The sequence below is a fragment of the Lactuca serriola genome, chromosome 4 (assembly GCF_051521515.1).
Source record: "Lactuca serriola cultivar US96UC23 chromosome 4, Lser_US96UC23_V15, whole genome shotgun sequence".
NCBI lineage: Eukaryota > Viridiplantae > Streptophyta > Magnoliopsida > Asterales > Asteraceae > Lactuca > Lactuca serriola.
In genome coordinates, this window is record NC_136411.1 from 103,104,613 (window position 1) to 103,124,373 (window position 19,761).

The following is a 19,761-nucleotide window of genomic DNA, read 5'->3' on the forward strand; positions in this document are numbered from 1 at the left end:
ATATTCCATATACAGACAACATTTGTTCATCGATTAAATCAATTAGATTTTGTCATAGTTGCATCAAATACTCCGAGGAAATTGAAGGACCAATTGAAAACACGTATTCTAAATGACTCTGTTTATTATGTTTCCTCTGGCGATCTCTTCGTGAACGTTTCAACAACACAAGGAAGTATCAGTTGCGAGATTCGCCTTGCAACACCGAATATTCTTTCACATTTTTACCTGTTTATGGATTAAAACTAATAGCCACATATAATTCTTAAAACCCACGTGTAGAAGGGAAGTGATTATCGAGAGAGAGAGAGAGAGAGAGAGAGAGAGAGAGATATGTGGATCCAACGGTAGGGGAAAATTCAATTCAAAGACAATGTGAGAAAATTGATCAACAAATGTCAATGTGGCAAAGGGGTAACCGGGTGATTCTTTCATTTTGGCCAAAAGGACGTAATTGACCCAATAAAAGCGACTTTGTTAAAGCCACGAAAATCGTTTAGGGACTAAAATGACCAACTTTAGAAAGTCTGCAGAGCATTTGTGTCATTTCCCTTATATTTTATAAATTGTTGTCAATATGTATAAAATCACAATCAAAATATCACAAATCGTAGTCAAAATGTCATAATTCGGAGTCAAAATGTCAAATATATAACAGGAAAAAATAATAATAAATAGCAGGTGAGAACATAGAAAATCTGAGATGGCTTTAAGACATTTGGGATTTTGAGCTTTTTTTATCTAGGATTTTTGCTTTTTATACTATTGACTTCTTGGGAAAAAAACAAAAACTAAACCGAAATCATAGCCCTTAAGATTAAATCGTAGGTGAGAGGGACGAAATCGCCATTGTTATGCATCATCTTTTGATGACTATTTTTTACATTTGTTTAATTTATGGCTAAAACTTAAGAAGTCGTTAACAAATATGGCTAGGTTTGTATTTTTCTCTATTTTCCAATCCATTTTAGTTAAATTACTTAAATGATATTATTGCTTGTTTTATGTTGTTAGTCTTGTCGTTCTTTAGCCGTGGTTGAGAATTCACCATAACAATTTGATGAAAATACTATTAATAACATGACAGAAAATGTAAGTATATAATTGAGAATGTTTTTTTTGATATTATGGATAATTATTAAAATATATAATTATAATGACTATTTTATAAAATATTTATAAGGTCGACCGATTTTATGGTTTAAACTTAAATTTGTTTAATATAATAAGCAATTTTTTTACTTTGATTATCTAGTTTGCACGTTATTTCTGGTAATAAACAAACTGCTTTTTTTTTTCAAATGAACCCGACATTCCTCTGAGTTGTCTCAAATGGATAAAATGTTAACCTCAAAAAAAGTTTGTAAATGTTTTAATTTTAAAATAATGATCATTATCTGGACTTTGATCGTAAATGAACCAAATATCATTCAACTTTAGTTTCATGTAACATTGTTTTAGAGATCCAAATCACATGGAGGGGACCAATGGACTTGGAGTAGAAGTATATCTTGTGGATGTGAAACATTAAAATTTTTGATAGAGAGACGAAAATATTAGACAATTGTTGAAGATGATAACCCACACATATATACAATTGAACCTAATGTTTGGGTCCAGAAATTATAATCCCATAGCCCAAACAAGGATACTAATATGACACATGTCATCATTTAAATGGATAGAAGGATTCGTAGAATCAAAAAAATAAAAGTATATTTAATTTCTCTTTATTTATTTATTTTTGAAAAAACAAATATAAAATTAAACCAACCCATCATTTATTGATCATTCGGTCGATTTCAACTTTTGACACGAAAGTCAAATATTGAGCTAAAAACAACCTGGACATAAATACATGTAATTAAAGCCTTCTTTTCCATATTGGAGTTGGTAACGGTGACTTATTTCCATGAAGAAAATCGTTGACTTTGACTTCTTTATTACATATTAATGTAGCATTTAAAATATTTAGTTGAGCATTTGCTATTCAAGTAGTCGTTTCAGATTATAAATACCACAACCAACATGTCAATCTATGCATATAGCAAATCAAGAATAGCATCAAACCTTCCCCTCCTTAGAAAAAATGGCTTGTAGTCATTACACATCTTTCTTTCTCATCGTCATTCCTCTTCTCTTGACCTTCTGTATTGGTATTTGTTTCGCTGAAAATGGCCAAAAGACAGTCGGCAGCTGGCTAGAGATCGCAAGCCCAGATGATCCTGCGGTGATAGAGGTGGGTCAGTTTGCAGTTGATCAACACAACAAAGATACGAATAGCACATTGAAGTTTCAAAGTGTAGTCAAAGGTGATACTCAGATTGTAGGTGGCATGAATTGGAGGCTAACGATTGAGGTCAAAGATGATAACTCAACCAAGAACTGCGAGGCTTATGTTTACGAACAACCATTGCAAAAAGTTAGGAAACTCATTTCTTTTACAACCCTTTAACCATGCAACAATGTTTCTCAGAATCCTTTAATCAACAACCTTAAAGTTTTATATTTATATGTAGTAGTGGAGGATACAAATGTTAATTAGTTTAGTTTATCTTTTTATCATTAGCTATATCTAATGGTTATGGGAATTTTTTGATATAAACTCTCAATGAAAATTTAGTGTCGCTTTTTTTCGATTAGCGTTTGAAAAAACAAATGGTGATGTGGCATTCATTAAATCAGTCTCGCTTGTTGACAAATGAATTAGAAATGTTTATTATGAAAACCTTCGAAAAATGTGGAAGAATGTGAAAGTTTTTTTTTTTTAGCATTTAACTCAAGTAGTATCGATTTTTATGTTTCGTTTTATGGTATACATTGTAATATTTAAATTTAATTAGATCAATAAAAGGTAAGGATTTTTGAAAAGCAACATATCAAATTTATTTTACAATCTTTGTAACTGTCTACAACCAAGCAATAGTGTCCTGTTAAAATGCTAAATAGATTGACGCGAAGGAGGAATCCTATTTGAATGTGAAATAGAACCGATATTTGCAAATGGGTGGACTCGTAAGACAAATAACAAAGTGAAAATATCATCTTCCATTAAAAATGTGCAAAAATATGATTTCTTTTATTAAGAAAATATGAAAAACAAATATGAGCCAAGGACATACATGTAAAGCTGCTGATTTACTATATATCCATTTATATAAATTTTAAAAAATATAATTTTTTAAAAGCAATTCTAACATACTCCATAACTAATAATTTTTTACCGTGAGGCTTAAACCCTCAACCGTAAAGAAAAAGAATAACCTAATACCGCTAGACTATAAGTCATTTCCTGAAATATAATTTTATTTTATTAAAAAAATATAATTTTTTACAGAATACATGAAAATATGAATATTTAGTATCCATGTATATAGTATTTAATGGGATGGTGTTCTCCTTGAAGAATGTTTTGAAACGATAAATTGGAGTTAGGATGAATGTGATAATGAGGCGAGGTATTCAAATGAAAGATAAACTTGCAAAAGTAGGAAATTAAGTGGGCAGGTGGAAGGAAATACATTTAATCTATCCTAATAAATAAAGATTATTTTATCAAATGTCATATTTTCATTAAATTTGGCACATATAATTTTGTAAAATTTTTTATTAAATTTAAATTCATATGTCATTTTGTGGTTTTTTTGAATTAAATCAATTAATATGACACATAATACTAAATTTATATATGTAAAGTATTAAATATATTTAATGTGATAATAAATGTAAAGAATCTTAAAAAAATATATATGATATATTAAAATAGACTAAATATGATAATAAATTTAATGAATATGACAAAACAATCATTGATATTATGGATGATCTTCTTAATAGTATAGTGGTTCTATTTATTCATTAGAATATTTCTATTTATTTTGAAATTTTATTTTAAAAAATTCTTAATATTTAAACTTTGATATATTTTTTTTAATCAACCCGTGTAATACACGGGTTTCACACCTAGTGAGTTTATATACCAAGGATTCACTCAAACTATATTTGGCGTACTAGCTAATAGCTGAAAAACTAGTTGTTAAATAAAAAACTAGCTGATAGCTGAAAAGCTAGCTGATAAAAGAATAATGTTTGGTAAACTAGCTGAAATATATAAAATTACATAAAATGACATGTAAGACTATGTGTTTCTATAATTAATTAAGAGGTGTATTTGGAAAATTTTAAATAAGCTACTAAAAAGCTAGTCTAAGTAGCTTTTCAAAAAGCTAGCTTATAAGCTACTTTTTGGCTTACCAAACACGACAACATAAAAAAGCTCGAAAAATAAGCTAGCTTATCAGCTACCTATGGTGCGTCAAACACAACCTTAGTTGAATGGTGGAACTCTTGGTATAGGAGGGGTACGACAATTGTACGTGTGGTCGTAGCCGTAGACGTGTGCCGTGAAATTCTTACCGGTGTAATTTTAGGGACATAAAAAAAGTTTAGTATCATGTACCATAATATAATATGTTATAGTGTATTTATGGTTTCCCGGTCTTAATGAAAAAAACGCAATCTTGTGTAGTTTAAGGGACATAAAAAGTTTAATATCGTGTATCAGAAATATATCCCGAAGAACATATATAGTAATTACAATTTAGACTAATACATTTAACCAATAATTGTTGAAGTTAAGTTTTATTGCCTAAGTATATGTTTTTCTTTTTAGGTTTTTAGTTTTGAGTGGAAAAAAAAATAATTATGAAAAAAATTGCAAAAATTTGTTGAGTGAATAAAGACTTATAAAATATGCAGATCAAGAATCATGAAGAAAAATTCTAATTATTGAAGATTCAAGTTGAAGAAAATGAAAAGTAAGACAAATTGCCAAAAGCTATTGATTTGTAATTTTTCTTGTTAGGTTATTTTACCATATGTTACTTGGGAACTTAATCAAAAATTACATTGAAGTTAAGAAAGTTTTATGCGGATAAATTCGGAGGGATGTATAAATTGAATGTCGTTCAAAATAAGTGGAAGCATTTATGAGGATCTTAAATATTTACGGCTTGAGAAGTATTTAGGAAATTTAGACACAAATACATGCATTGAGGTGATGTGTAATTAGTAGGTTTAATTCAGATTGTTTTGTGTGATATTAGTGGGTATAGTTCAACGTGATGTATTAAAACAAGTTTTGCTTGAGGGCAAGAAAAAGACAAATGTGAGGTATTTTGATATTGTCATATTTATACACTTATTTAGGCATTATTTTAATACATTTAAGCTATATTTTGGTAAAATGCAAAGATATTTGGTACTTATAATGTTAAATTGTATGTTGCAGCAAAAAATGACACTCTCAAAGAAAAAGAAGTTGAAATCGACAAAAGTTGGACACTTTGAGGACTGGAGCTGAGACTAGGAGCTTAAGGAAGAAGAAATTTAGCATTATACATTTCCCATGATGTGGAAAACAACATATCACGGTGTGGCATTCAACAGATTCTTGAATATCTGCATGAAGATGATGCTTACGACGTGACCAACTCTTGGTCACGACGTGACCACGTGTCCTTAGAATATTCCTATACGACTAAGTACAGTTTTGTTGATGCATACAGGATAATCACCATATGAAGGATCTTGTATGCTAAAGAATCTTATTAAAGTGATATTGCTAATTAACATATGATACTAATAGGTCACACTAACAACAACTTGATACAATTGATTATTTATTAGAAATTGATTTTAATAAATATTCAATAAACTCTTATAATTAAATTGAAAATTATTTATTTCTAGGAAATAATAATTTTTATTAGCAAGTAACATTACATAATTATGGTATGAATTAAGGGTAAATGTCACTATAGCCCAACGAACTATCATGTTTTGTTTTAAATTATCCCTTATGTTTTTTCTTACATTTAAAGGGCATAAAATTCATATTAAGCTTTATTAAGGACCTAAGACTTCTTTTAACCGGTTACTATGCCGAATCAGATGCCATGTATATAAAATTTAAGGCACCTTTACCTTCAATGCCAAATTACCATTTAACCGTCCCCATCCCTGAGAAACAAGTTCTCCTTTATTTGTGATTTTTTTTCTTTTCCTCTGAATCACAACTTACCTATTCAATACATCGATTTCTCTATATCACTGATTCAAGAAATCTTTGTGCTATATCAAATTCTCATATGATTGCATCGGATGGATTTATTCACGATTTTAGATGTTCTTTATGTTGGATTAGATATCTAAGCCCATAACTATTATTGGTATGTACTAGACCCGAGAATAGCATGGTCCATTTGGGTTGCATAACACCAGGACAATTTGTTAGGATGGAATCTTGAGAGAAGGTTATATATGATTTGTTAATATATTATAAGTTATAATATATTAATATGAAATCATATGTTTTAATTAGTATTGATCAGGAATTAATTTGAAATTAATTTAGTGATCAAAAGAGACTAATCTATGGGGACTAATTATGGTAATTAGTTATAATTATATGTGTTGGCTTATGATCCATGTTGGACCAAGTTTATATATGGATACATAAAGAATTGGGCCACATGAACCATGGATCATAAAACCCATGGGTATGAATTTGGGTTATACCCATGACCCTTGGAATCCACACATATAAATACATGCATCATGACCTAAAAACACCACCCATATACACTTGACATGTTCTTGGAGTTCATGGTGGTTTTTAGTGCATGAAGTTTCTCTCTCAAGAGTCAGCTTTGTTCTAGGTGAGTTGTGATTCCATTTGAGGTGCAACACTTGGGGAACTAAGTTCTTAAAGGCCAAAGTCTTTCTAGCAACACCAAATACATCAAGATTTCAAGCCACATAAAAGGTATGTTACTCTAACTAGTATCTTGTATTGTTTATGTCAAATTGCATGCTAGTTATAGGCTTAATACCTTGGAAACACGTTTGCATGTATAATTAGTGAAAACATAGATCCAAGGTATTTAGGGTTGTATGTGCACCATAGGATGTTGTAGTATACCACAAACCCATCAGTGGTATCAGATTCTAAGGCTTGTTTTCAATTATATTTGATGCAAATTGCTGAAAAAATCGAATTTTTGGCTATTTGGACAGTGGACTCGTCGAGTCCACCGACAAACTCTTCGAGTAGCATGCATTTTGCCTTGGACTCACCGATTCCACTGGTGGACTTGGCGAGTCCAAGTACAAATCTAACCAACTCGCCGAGTTAGTTCATGTACTCAATGAGTTGGCGCTCCAAAGTGCAGTTTTTTGACTTTTAAGCCTGGAATTGGACTAGGAACATTACCCTAAGCTGTTTTTGAACTTATAAACCTGTTTTTTGATGTGGTAATGTTCATGCTAATCTAATTCAAAAGATAATTGTCAAAATTTTCATGTTTTGTATTAGTTTAATGGTTAGGGTAATTACATGAAAATTGTTTGATTTGAATTTTCTTGTTTATATGAGTTTAATCTAGATCATAGTTTTTCTTGACATGCTTGTTAGTTGAATTGATGATCTTGGTGTTTTTTAATGGATTCCATAACTTGTCCTCAAGTTATGGAAAACCAAAGTTTTGTGTGTTAAATCTTCATTAAAGCCATAGGTTACACAATTGAAGAGTCTTTTTCCTCATAAATAAGTTATGGATGTTCAAGAGTCTCTTTATTAAAGGTTTTAAATCCTAAATTAAACTCATATGTTATGGAATTGAAAATTTTTTGAATTGTTCAAAACTTGCCCTCATGTTTTAGAATTTGTAAAGTTTCCCCCCTTGAACACTTTAATTCCAAGTTAAACCCCTAGAATTTTAAATAGTTTAAAATTCAACCCTTATACTATTATAATGTTAAAGGTTTAATATATATATATATATATATATATATATATATATATATATATATGTATGTATGTATAAGAGTAAGTCAGTCTTACCGTTAGTAAGCCTCATTCACGAAGTCGGTGTATAAAGGGGGTATAAGGTTACTACCAATAAAATGGCAGTTTAATGGGTATCCACTCTCACCCACCGCTTCCTTGATTGGTGGAGGGTCGTTAGCCGAACGGGTTTGACATGACATTAATTATCCTTTCATTAAAATTATAATGATAAATATAAAGTAACTAAACCTTATTAAATTCTCAATCTTAGTTACTTTAGGAAAATGTGAATATGGTGCTAACCCATGAAATTGCACTTTTCACCCTTTTAAGTCGTTAGTGGAGCGTGTGTGGTTAACCGACACACTAATTTGGGACTGGCAATGCGTGGGAAAGGGTAGCTCGATATTAATCATAGATCAATGAAGTGTGTGTGGTTAATTGGCACATTTATTAGGTGGTTGTAACATTGGGTGTACCAAGCTAATGTGCATGGTTATTCACTCATTGTTTATGATCCTCGGCATCCCAGTCATAAACTTGAAGAGCACAATCAAGATTTAAACATGCCATTGAAAATTTCAATGAATCTCAAAGGATCTAGGAGTTTCAATTCGCTTAAGACCTAAAATGCTTTTTCTTTTTTCGTGGTGGAAATTGGTAAATCGTCATTTACCTACCTTCAAATATTTTGTAGCTTGGATTACGGCATCTCTCTTCCAAGTTATAAAATATTGTGTTGGGTCCTAGCCTTAATATTCCATATTGGATGTTATATTAAGGACTTAAATCAACTAAACTTGAATTTCTCCCTCATAAATGTCTAGTTGATACAACTATGGTCTTCCTTATCCTTTTGGAAAAGGCCTTCCCATTGAAAATGATATTCCACAAGGCAATCAAGGTGAAAGATTAATCCCTTTATTGTGCATTAATGGGACTGGAAATCATAGTTCACTTCCTCTACCTCCTCCAATAACTCTCCCTAACCCACAAGTTCAAGGTCACTCAAGCCCTATTGGCAAGCAAAGTCTATGTGTGCTCACATCTTGGAGATGAAGTCACATATTGACAAGCCGTGAGAGTTGGGTGTCAAAGTCTTGAGAAAGTTAGTTGTTGACTAGGTTCTTCAATCACTTCCTAAGTCACATAGTGAGTTCCTTTAGGACTACTATATGACAGACCATGACATGACCCTTAATGATCTTACTTATTTTCTTGATGCTGCTGAATCAGCAATGATTTGGAGCACTGGTAAAGCAAATTTAATTGGAAGATCGACTTCCCAAACTTCCATGGAAATTGACAATGATAACATTGGAAATCCAGAAAAACTTTCTCTTCCGAATGGAAAGGGATCGTCCATAGTCAACTCGGTTGACCAAATGGTAAAGAGAAAGGCTAAGTCTGAGATAGTTCTGTGTACCATTTCCAAAGAGTCCATATGTTTATATTGCCAAAGGAATGGGCATAGGTTGCGAAGCTTCCCTATTTACCTGAAAGATCATAAGGATGGTAAAGCCAAAAAGTTTGACTCTACCTTGGGTAAAGTCCACTATATAACTCTATTAACTTCCTATTTTGAGATTCTTATTACATGATGTGACTAGGTCGCATTTTGATGTTTTAAGAATCAAAGAAAAGAAAGGAAGCTTAAACGAAGAGTATGTTGATTCTAATCGTGAATATGGATTTCGATTGCATGGTTCGGTGATCAGAATTTTGAGTTGTTGCTTAAGAGTTGTGATAGATTGCCTAGGAATAAATAACAACATTGTTTTCATATGCATTTTCATTGTAAGGATAAGTTTTGTCTGCAAGTTTAAAAATAAAATAAAAAGTTTTAATTTTATTTATTTTTCCTTACAATGGCATTTGTGAAAAATTGTTGTTTATATGATTCCATTGATAGCAATATTGGAAAATGAATTTGATTTTTTAGGTTGTGGTAGTGTCATAATTTACCAAATAAGGAAAGATTCTCATCACCCAAGTTCTAGTTGGATAGAAACTTGGAATCATGCAACTGGTATTGTATGATGAATGAGAATTTTCATCTTTGGAAAATTAAGACTAATTCCTTGTTCACATGTATATATGAGTCAAGTGAAGGACTAGGAGATTTGGTACACTTAGTTGTGCACTGGTCAGGTCCACCATAGAGACGGATGAGACTATTCGTCATGATTTACTAAAGTTTAGTAAATATAGTTATGCTTACAAGTTTAAGTGTAATTCTGAAACATTGGAAAAGTTTCAATGTAAGGCAGAACCGATAAGAAGAATCAAATTAGGCAGAAAGATAAAAGTTTCTTTAATCTGAAAAGATGGGAGAGTACTTGAGTATCTTGTTTATGGTTATCTTAGTGCATCTGAAACCATATCACAATTGATTCTCTAAGGACATCTTAGTGCATTTGTTTGGCTAAGAAGAGGAATCGTGAATTGTTGAAATGGTTAAATCAAGAAGATGAATCATACTTCGTTCCAAAACAATTCTTGGAGTGATGCTCCAAGATTGTAACCATGAGTGACATAAAGAAAGGTTTAAAACACTTGTCAAATGTAGAGTAAATGTTTTCTACTCTTGTACATTTGAAATTGGAAAGTTGTGATGTCTTGGATAAGACACATACCAACTGTGACCAATTGTGTGAAGTGTTTGTCTTGATAAAGAATCCTCACTAACTCTTGAATATTTGTTTGTCAAGGAATGATTCTTAATAAGGGAGTCTTATATGTCAAGAGAACAGTGGGAGTCTTAAAGGTCTTGAAAGTCTCATGAACTAATCAAGGTTGAAACCTATTGTTTATCACTAGCACACGACTTGAGGTTTGCAACCTATCGTGTTGACATGTTCTTGTTTCTGTGCCCATTTGTCACACCCCAAAACCAAGAACGGCAGAAACATTCTGGGGCGGAGGACGTCATGTACAGTATCATAACAATGCAAAGTAGTAAACAAGCAACAACATCATTCGTTGCATTAATAGTATAGTTTAATACATAAGCGTTCTTTAATAGTAATATGACACCAAAACAAGTAATCAAAATAAAAGACAAGTCTTGAACACTCTGTCTTCTCCAAACATGGTCATCGTACCTATCTACTGGTGACTTGAGAATACAAGCTATTTTGAAAGCATAGATCAACATTTAAGCTGGTGAGTTCATAAGTATTTAATGTTAGTGTTTGTATAATTTTAAATGAAAATGTTTGTATATCTTTGAATGTAAATGTTTGTATATGTTTAAATGAAAATGTTTTTATATCTTTGGATGTAAATGTTTGTATATGTTTGAAAACCCCTAGAAAATCCCATATTTCCTACTAGTATAAAAACTAGTCTTCTACCAAGACCCGACTGTTTTGAATGTTTGTTTCTCTATAAAACTGGATGTTTTTCCCTAATTTATAACTATCTTAACTCAAAAATAGCTTGCATTGACTTTCAAGTAGAACTGTCACTATATGAAAGTAATGGGAAACGTAAGTACTCAGGGGTCTTCAAAATTGACAACATGCAATACTAATTACCTGAAAACATATTTGTTTTATTAAGGTCATAATATGATGAGTAGTTCCCATACTAAACGTTCTCCCTACAAGAGACTCTCGGAAACAATGGTGACTTCCACAACGAATTGCTAGGCCGTAATATCCACATTAAAGTTATATAATCATGCATACCCAATTTATTATCACCTTTTGTTTAAAACAATGCATTAGTGATCATTGGTATAGTTACATCCTATAGTTGTTCCATGCTATAGCATCTTAGTATGTTCTTTCTGTTATAGTATCTTAGTATATACTTGTATATGATAGAATTCTCTATGTGTACTTGTATATGATAGTATTCTCTATGTGTACTTGTATATGATAGTATTCTCTATGTGTGCTTGTGTATGACAGTATTCTCTGTTGTACTTGTATATGATAGTATTCTCTATTATAGTATTCTCTGTCTAATATTTGTATATGATAGTATTCTCCTAAACTATACCTATAATAGCTTACTGGTAATTTCTGGTATAGTATTCTTCTTTGTAGTATTTGAATGATTAACTGGTACTTTTATATCTACATATGTATACATAATATATAACTAATGTTTAAACGACCTTCCGACAACTAACCGATTACTCTAAGTACACATCTAAACAAGGAAAAGGAAATAAAGTGGATTAGCAGTTCTAAGTCCTTTGAGCATTACTTACATGACTATACATATATGGACATGCATTTGACAATATATAAGTTAAAAAGGAAGTTTTGTAAAACCTTTTGAAGAGTTTAATAATAAATATGGATGACTTGATGTCAATTTATAAAACAATTTAAAAGTAGTTTGTTTGATAACACCATTTGAAGCATATGAAATCCTATTGTTTGAAACAAAGTATGAAGTATATGAAATCCTTTGTTGGAAACATAGTTATAAATCACATGTGATTGATTATATAACTATATTTTTTATACTTGTATCCCCCCCCCCCCCCATAAAAGCATTTAAAATCATCTAAAATGATAGATTAAGGGGTATGAACTCACCTGCAGTGAGTGGTTTGGATGAACGGATGGTATAGGATGCTAAGTGTCAAGTGAAGACTTGAACACACACGGATCGTATTTAACATATAATGACACATATATGTATCTAATTAGTGATTAAACAACTAATTTAACAAGTATAGGCACCCTAGAACATGGAAAACACTTTGATTCAAGTGTTATAGCCACTAAAGGGTTGCATCTAAGGGTTGTATGGCTTTGCTTTGGAGTTTACGGCCCAAGGACCAACTCTTCATGAGTTTACGGCCCAAGGTAATTTCCAGCATGAGTTTACAGCCATAAACTCATGGTCATTTGTACCATTTGTGATTTAAGGCTTTGTAAGCCACTAGGGAGTGTTCTAGACCAAGTTTTAAGCCTTAGGCAGGAATTGGGGTTCATATGCACCCATCAATAGAGTTTACGGCCCAAGGAGATTGCCTTGGTCGTAGACTCCCTTTTGATCTTGATTTTGTGTTGTTTTCAAGGTGTAAACTAAGTGATTTAGTCATATAACAAGCTAGGGTAAGGGTACTAACAATATAGAAGCTTGTAAGGGTGTTTAAAGTCCAAGAACACTTGTGTGTGTTCTTGGTAAAATGAAGAACACTTGAAGATCTATCAAAATGGAATGATTTCATGGATGAAATCAATGATCCTTACTAGATAAGGTGATATAACAACAAATCAAAGGATGAAATACTTACATTTTTGGAAGATTGAAATGAAGATCTTATGATACTTGAGAGATAAATGGATTTTCTAGCCTTGAAATGGAAGAGAAATGAGGAAAATGATGTAAACTCATGTATTTAACATGAGTTTACGACCACCACATGAGTTTACGGCCCAAACATCAAGGTTTGGCCGTAAACTCCCCATAATGGGTTTAAAGTTTGATTAGGGCACAATGGACTCAAGCAGATACTTCCTAACACCCGATTCTTGATTGTAATGGGCTTAGCACACTCAAACAGACTCTAAACAATGTTAAAAGATGGTAGAAATGAGTCTGAATTTGATTGAATTGATTGACTGTACAAGATGGAAATTTCGGGTTGTCACACTATTCCAGTTAAAGTTGACTAGATGGAAATTTCGGGTTGTCACACCATTCCAGTTAAAGTTGACTATGCATACGAGTTCTATGAGTTCTCAATTGTTTGCATAACAACCTGGAAGCAATAGTAGGCCCTTTTGCTGCCGGGTGGCAAGAAAACTAAGATTAAACAAGTTCAATACATATGAGTTTGAGTTTGTCACTAAACTTGTCTTGTGATTATGGTTATGACGAATTTACATGGATATGAACACATACACCATAGAAATATAAGTGTCATAAGGTTTCTCTTTGATTCATGAAAATGATGGTGAGGAAACGCTTTCACTAAGTAGATTTCAAGTAGATAACAATTGTGATATTTGCATTCTCAAAGTCGTTAGTGGATCGTGTGTGGTTAACCGGCACACTAACATGGACTAGTGAAAATGGAAAAAGGTCTAAACATTATGATTATGACATCCCTCTTCATAAATTGTTTAGACACACATGTGAGCTATCTAAGTAAAGGTGCATGATTTTTTATACATGTCAAAGATAGTGAGAGAATAAGTGTTACACTAATAATTTTCATGTTAGTGGGAGCATGATTATTATGTTAAGTTTTGCAAGTTAGCAATGTTAATTATAGAAAACAAAAGTATCAATTTGCAAATTTGTAGGGTTTTAAAAGTTGTTTTGCTATAATTAAGAGAGAGGAAATTATACTTCATCCCAATTCTAAAAGCTTAGATTAAGATTTTGATCAATTTTAGTCAAATATATATGAATGTTATGTTGGAATGGTTCAACATAAGGAAATTCTATATATGGAAATATTAATTTCTTTCTCAAAATTCGAATATGATTACGACATCCCTTTACATAATCTGAATTGTGAGAACATGGCAAATAAAAATTATAGCAAAGGACTGGTCAAGTATCATGTCTTTATGTTAGACATCATGAATCGTGTTCAATATGCTTCAGGTATTGGATCGATTACATGTGCTATAATATTCATCCGTTCTAAATTTTTTCAAATGCCTAGGGCATTAAGAAGGAAAAAGTACTAGAACCGGATATGACTAAAGTGATTAAGAAATTGTCGAGAATAATTTGAGGTTTACCAAAGATTGGTTGCTCATGGACGGTTGGAAGTATAGTGTTAATTTTTGGAAGGACCATATTGACATATTCTAAAAAGAGGCAACTCTTGTTAAGAAGTGACAGTTAAAATGGGAATATGGAAATGTTTCCATAGGTGGAAGTTATTCATTAAATCTGTGTAAGATTAGAAAAACTAATGCAAGAAGGATGTTCAAAGGAATTTACTTTGAATGTGAGACTTCGTTTTCATGGAATTTCTCTCCATTGGAATACTTTGTAATGTCTGTTTCCGAGTCTTTGTGACTTTTGTGCATAGTCATTACTAGAGGATCATTGCATATAAGTTTAGAATCTAACAAATTTCGGTAAATGGTAAGAATTTGGTATTCTTACATTTATCATAAGGATTTGGAATTGTGAAATTAGCATCATTGAAATGTTTTCAATTATTCTATGCCACAAAGAAAGGACCATAGGCAAACATAGTGTGCATTCTTGGAGCATGGGGCAACTATTGTATTAATTCAAGTATTAAGTTGATTATTCGAAACATTATACAATCAATAATGAGTAATCAATATGGTGATAAAGGATTAGTATTATTCTTGTGTTTCACTTTGCATGTTTTGAATTTCCAAATAACAAAGTTATTCAAACCATCCACAGTCAATCAAACTTTGGAAGTAGGTATTGAGGCAAGATTGTCATCAATGGGTCTGTAGTTTGTCTAGGTGGCCTAGACATAGCTGCAGTATTCATGAGTGCTCCAGAAATAAGATTCGAGTATTGGATTAAACCCACGCTCATTTGACTCACTTCATGGATTTTATCACAAGTGATCATGAGACGATAATATCTTATATTCTTCAAACGGAGAGATATGATTTGTAGTCTACAAGTCGGTTGCACATTGATAATGTGAAAACGCACCAGTAACTTGATGTTATAAAACGCATTGTTGTGTGTGATTTGGTGCGTAAATAGAGAAAACATATGAGTCAAATTTTATCCATTCCTTTTACCCTTAGAGGGATAAAAGCGATATCTATGGGCCCCTCGATGATTTGGTGATGACAACCGTAAGTGCTCGGACGGGCCTGGACTGATTTGATTTGTTCAATTAGTCGGTCGTCAAAAATCGGAAGTCGGGAAACAACAGATGGACAGAGAGTATGATTATAATCCATATCTCAGTCCATATGATATCTATAATGGAGGAATATATGATCCCTTATCTAATGGACACGTCGTTGACTAGGTTAGAGTTTGACAACGACTTTTAAGAGCTACAATTGATGGTCGGGATTTTGGAGTTGTACTTGCAATATTAGTTTTAGACTTATCTAAGTGGGAGACTGTTGGATTAGACGTCTAAGCCCATAACTATTATTGGTATGTACTTGACCCGAGAGTAGCATGGTCCATTTGGGTTGCATAACACCAGGACAATTTGTTAGGATGGACTCTTGAGAGAAGGTTATATATGATTTGTTAATATATTATAAGTTATAATATATTAATATGAAATCATATGTTTTAATTAGTATTAATCAATAAGTAATTTGGAATTAATTTAGTAATCAAAAGAGACTAATCTATGGGTTTAGATGAATGAATGCTTAACTAGTTGGCTATTTTCTTCGTTAAGTAATAGATCTTCAAATTAGTAAGCAAGAAATGGTTTGTGTGTTTGTTTTCATTTTACTTAAATCATGAAAGTATTTCATCTGTAATCATAATTAAAGCATATTGACTTCTTTTTGGATTTGGTGGTTCTTAAATCGTAATGTAAGTTGATTTTAATAAATTATATGCTTCACTAATTTAAGACTTTAACTAAGAAAATATGTTATGAGATTCTCTAGCCATTGTACCAATTAAAAAGAGCCTAGGTTACTTAAGCTTTTAAGTCACTATAGCCAAGTTAAATTAAATCACAAGTATAGCACTATAACATATAATGATAAGTTAACTAGATAACCATGTGGTGAAGGCTAATGTCAACCATTTCTTCCTCATTGATTTGAACCAAACTCTTTTCTTGTTTAATTGCAATTTTCAAGTTTTAGTATAATTTTTTTTCTTTGAAAACAACCAAAAGATTGAAACCTCCATTTTTATGTTTATTGTCGTTTTACAAGGATTCCTGAAAAGAGATTTTTATAGAATCACAAACTGAACCAATCTCCATGGATTCAATCCCTTTGCCATTATACATTATCTAGTGTGTATTTTTAGGGTTATTTATTTCTTGTCCTAAACAACCACCATGTTCAATAACCCACAATCAAATCAAGGGTCTTATATGCTCAAAATATTAACTGGAATAATATCATATCAAAATAACACACAAAAATTTCACAATTCACAAAATGTGTAAGTAGGGAAATCAATCCATAATTAGTATCCAATGCATGGAACTATCCTAGTACATGTCAATCTCAATAGTCCAACTTATAGATAGCTCAAAGGGATACCATGATGGTAATCCATAGTTGGACTAAGGAGCCACCACCCTTAGTCCTGATTGCTCAATCAGATATTATGATGGTAATCCATTATGAGGTCAAGGGAGACACTACCCCAACACCCACAAAGGGATACCTAGCATCTACTTATACATGTGAGGATTATATATAAATCTACTCACAACAACTCAAAACTAAAAATTGGATCCCAAGGACATAACAACACAAGTCTCCCATCATTGTATTTATTCATGTATACAACAAATATGATGCCAAAAATCTTTTTCTCAAAATAAGCGTTTTCAAAAATATAATTTCTTGTATGGAAAAATAATCCATATTGCAAAAAGGTTTGCATATAATGTAATATAGGGAAAACTTAAGAAATCTTATTGGAAAACTTATCAACACATATAACATAAGTTAGGAGATGTGTACTCATGATAATTCACCTTAGTACAAAGCTTAGCTACATCATGATTGAATTCACTTGAATTACTATTATCCAAGATCTATGCTTATCCATCAACACATAGAGTCATCATTAACATGTGTCAAAAGATTATTATACCCTTCTAGAAAAGTTCTAGAACTTAAGGATCACCTGGACATAACTATAAAAAAGTTAACATTGCATTAAATGATCCATTAATTCAAATATTAAGTTATTAACTCCAAAAATATAATTTTTTTATGGTTTAAAAACATTCCTTATGCTAAAATATGAATATTGGTGAAAAAAGTGCATGATTTTGAGTCCATATAGAAATGTTATGGACAAAATAGTTTGGAATGATTTTGAGAGAATTGCAAGACATGTTTGTGTATATTATGCGATGCATTTGCTGCAGTAACAATGTTTTTTTTAATTTTTTTTATCTTATTAGACCATCTTAAATTTCTTATTTGCTTTTAGGTCAATTCCCAAAACTTTTGTACCATTTATATGGGATCCTAAACAAGTTTAGAAGATGTTTTAACAGGCTAAAACACATAAATAAATCCATTAAGTCCTCATCAAAGATCATAAGATCACAGTGTTCTTTAAACTTTAAATGCAAGATTTAGGAGCTTAAATTTACACATAACATACTAGAATCAATATGATTCATGCTAAAGTCATTCAATTCCAAATGAATGTTTCTAAGTGAATAATATCATGCTGAAACACATTATAGTGGTTTATACACTCTTAATATAACTATGGAATTATCAATTCAATTCCATAGTTCCCAAAATTACCTTATGACTAAAAATTATTATATCGCATAAGAATCAAGTAATATTTCATATTTAGCATCCAATTTGTCACAAAAGTATCAATTCAATATCTATGAGCATCATATACACATATTGGTTACCAAATTCCTTGAAATTCATCAAGAGATCATGAAATCCATACTTACTATATTTCAAGTTTTAACTCAAAATTCTGATGGGTTAACAATCCTTAGAATCACTTTAGAATCCAGTAATCCTTCATTTCAAGCATCTCAAATATAATTAATGTATCCATACATGAACAAAATACTATTAACATAATTAGATGCTAAAAACTAAGTAGAATTCCATTATTTAATTGGTGAATCCTTGACTAAAATCATCCAACACTTGATTCTCTCATTTATTGATTTTTGTGCAACCATGATGGATTTATTGCAACAAAAATATATCTATGATCATATAATCATTTAAAGAATATTTTAGCAAGTTCATAATCCTAAATTAAGATTTTAGGGTTCATGATTATGTTTTTTACCCAAACATCATATCTATCAAATAAATGATATGATTGAGCTTAAACCAATGGAAACCACTCAGAGAGGGTAAGAAAAATCAACCCTAAGCATAAATTTGATCTAAAATTGAAATTGGGTTTTTACCCCCATCATAAAGTTGAAATAGAAAAGGTATTAGTGATGAATGATACCTTACAAGCCCTATATCGCTTTAGGTGTTACTTCAATTGATAAATCATTGCTTAAATCAAACCCTAACATGAGTTTCATCCCAAATTTTTCGTTACAAAATTGTTCTCATGGAATAAATTGGTGAGATGATGCATCTTATTTTCCTTTTTTCGAAACCTACCCTCAAGGTTGCATATTTTGACTAAAAACACCCCTTGTATATATTTGTGGCTTTATCATTGAAAGTTGGAACCATTGATCCTTCCCGACTGTTTTTATGAATTTTCTATTCCAATATCACTTAAGTGATTCAACCCTTTGGTAAAACACACTTTCTCCAATTTAACGTTTTTAACCCTAAAGCCCAATTTCTTATAATTTCAACATTTAACCTTTCCAACTTATCATTTAAACTATTATTATGATTTAATTTAATTATTATAATGATTTTAAAATATTGTTTATTTATTTAAATAATTAATTACAAAATTACTCATAAATTCTAGCCCAAAGATTAGATGTTACAATAAGTGTGTGTCGGTGGCAACTCTCGACCCAACCCGAAACCCGAAACTGACCCAACCCGAAAATAGAGGGGTTTGGGTTGAGATTTTTGATCTGCCAACCCACAAACCCGTTTATTTCATTGGTTGGGTTGGGTTATTTGTTTGGGTTTGCGGGTCAACCCACCAACCCGTATATATATATATATATATATATATATATATATATATATATATATATATTATATTTAATTATTACTGAAATTTGATTTCCTTCCGTATTCGTAATATTCCGTATCCACAATATAACTTTCTGTTATAGTTTG

At 31.4% G+C, this 19,761-nt stretch overlaps 1 pseudogene; it reads left to right on the forward strand.

Annotated features, from left to right (window-relative positions):
* The first annotated feature begins 2,089 nt into the window (after positions 1-2,089).
* On the forward strand, positions 2,090-2,455 carry LOC145098673 (cysteine proteinase inhibitor 5 pseudogene; annotated as a pseudogene).
* Positions 2,456-19,761: the final 17,306 nt, after the last annotated feature.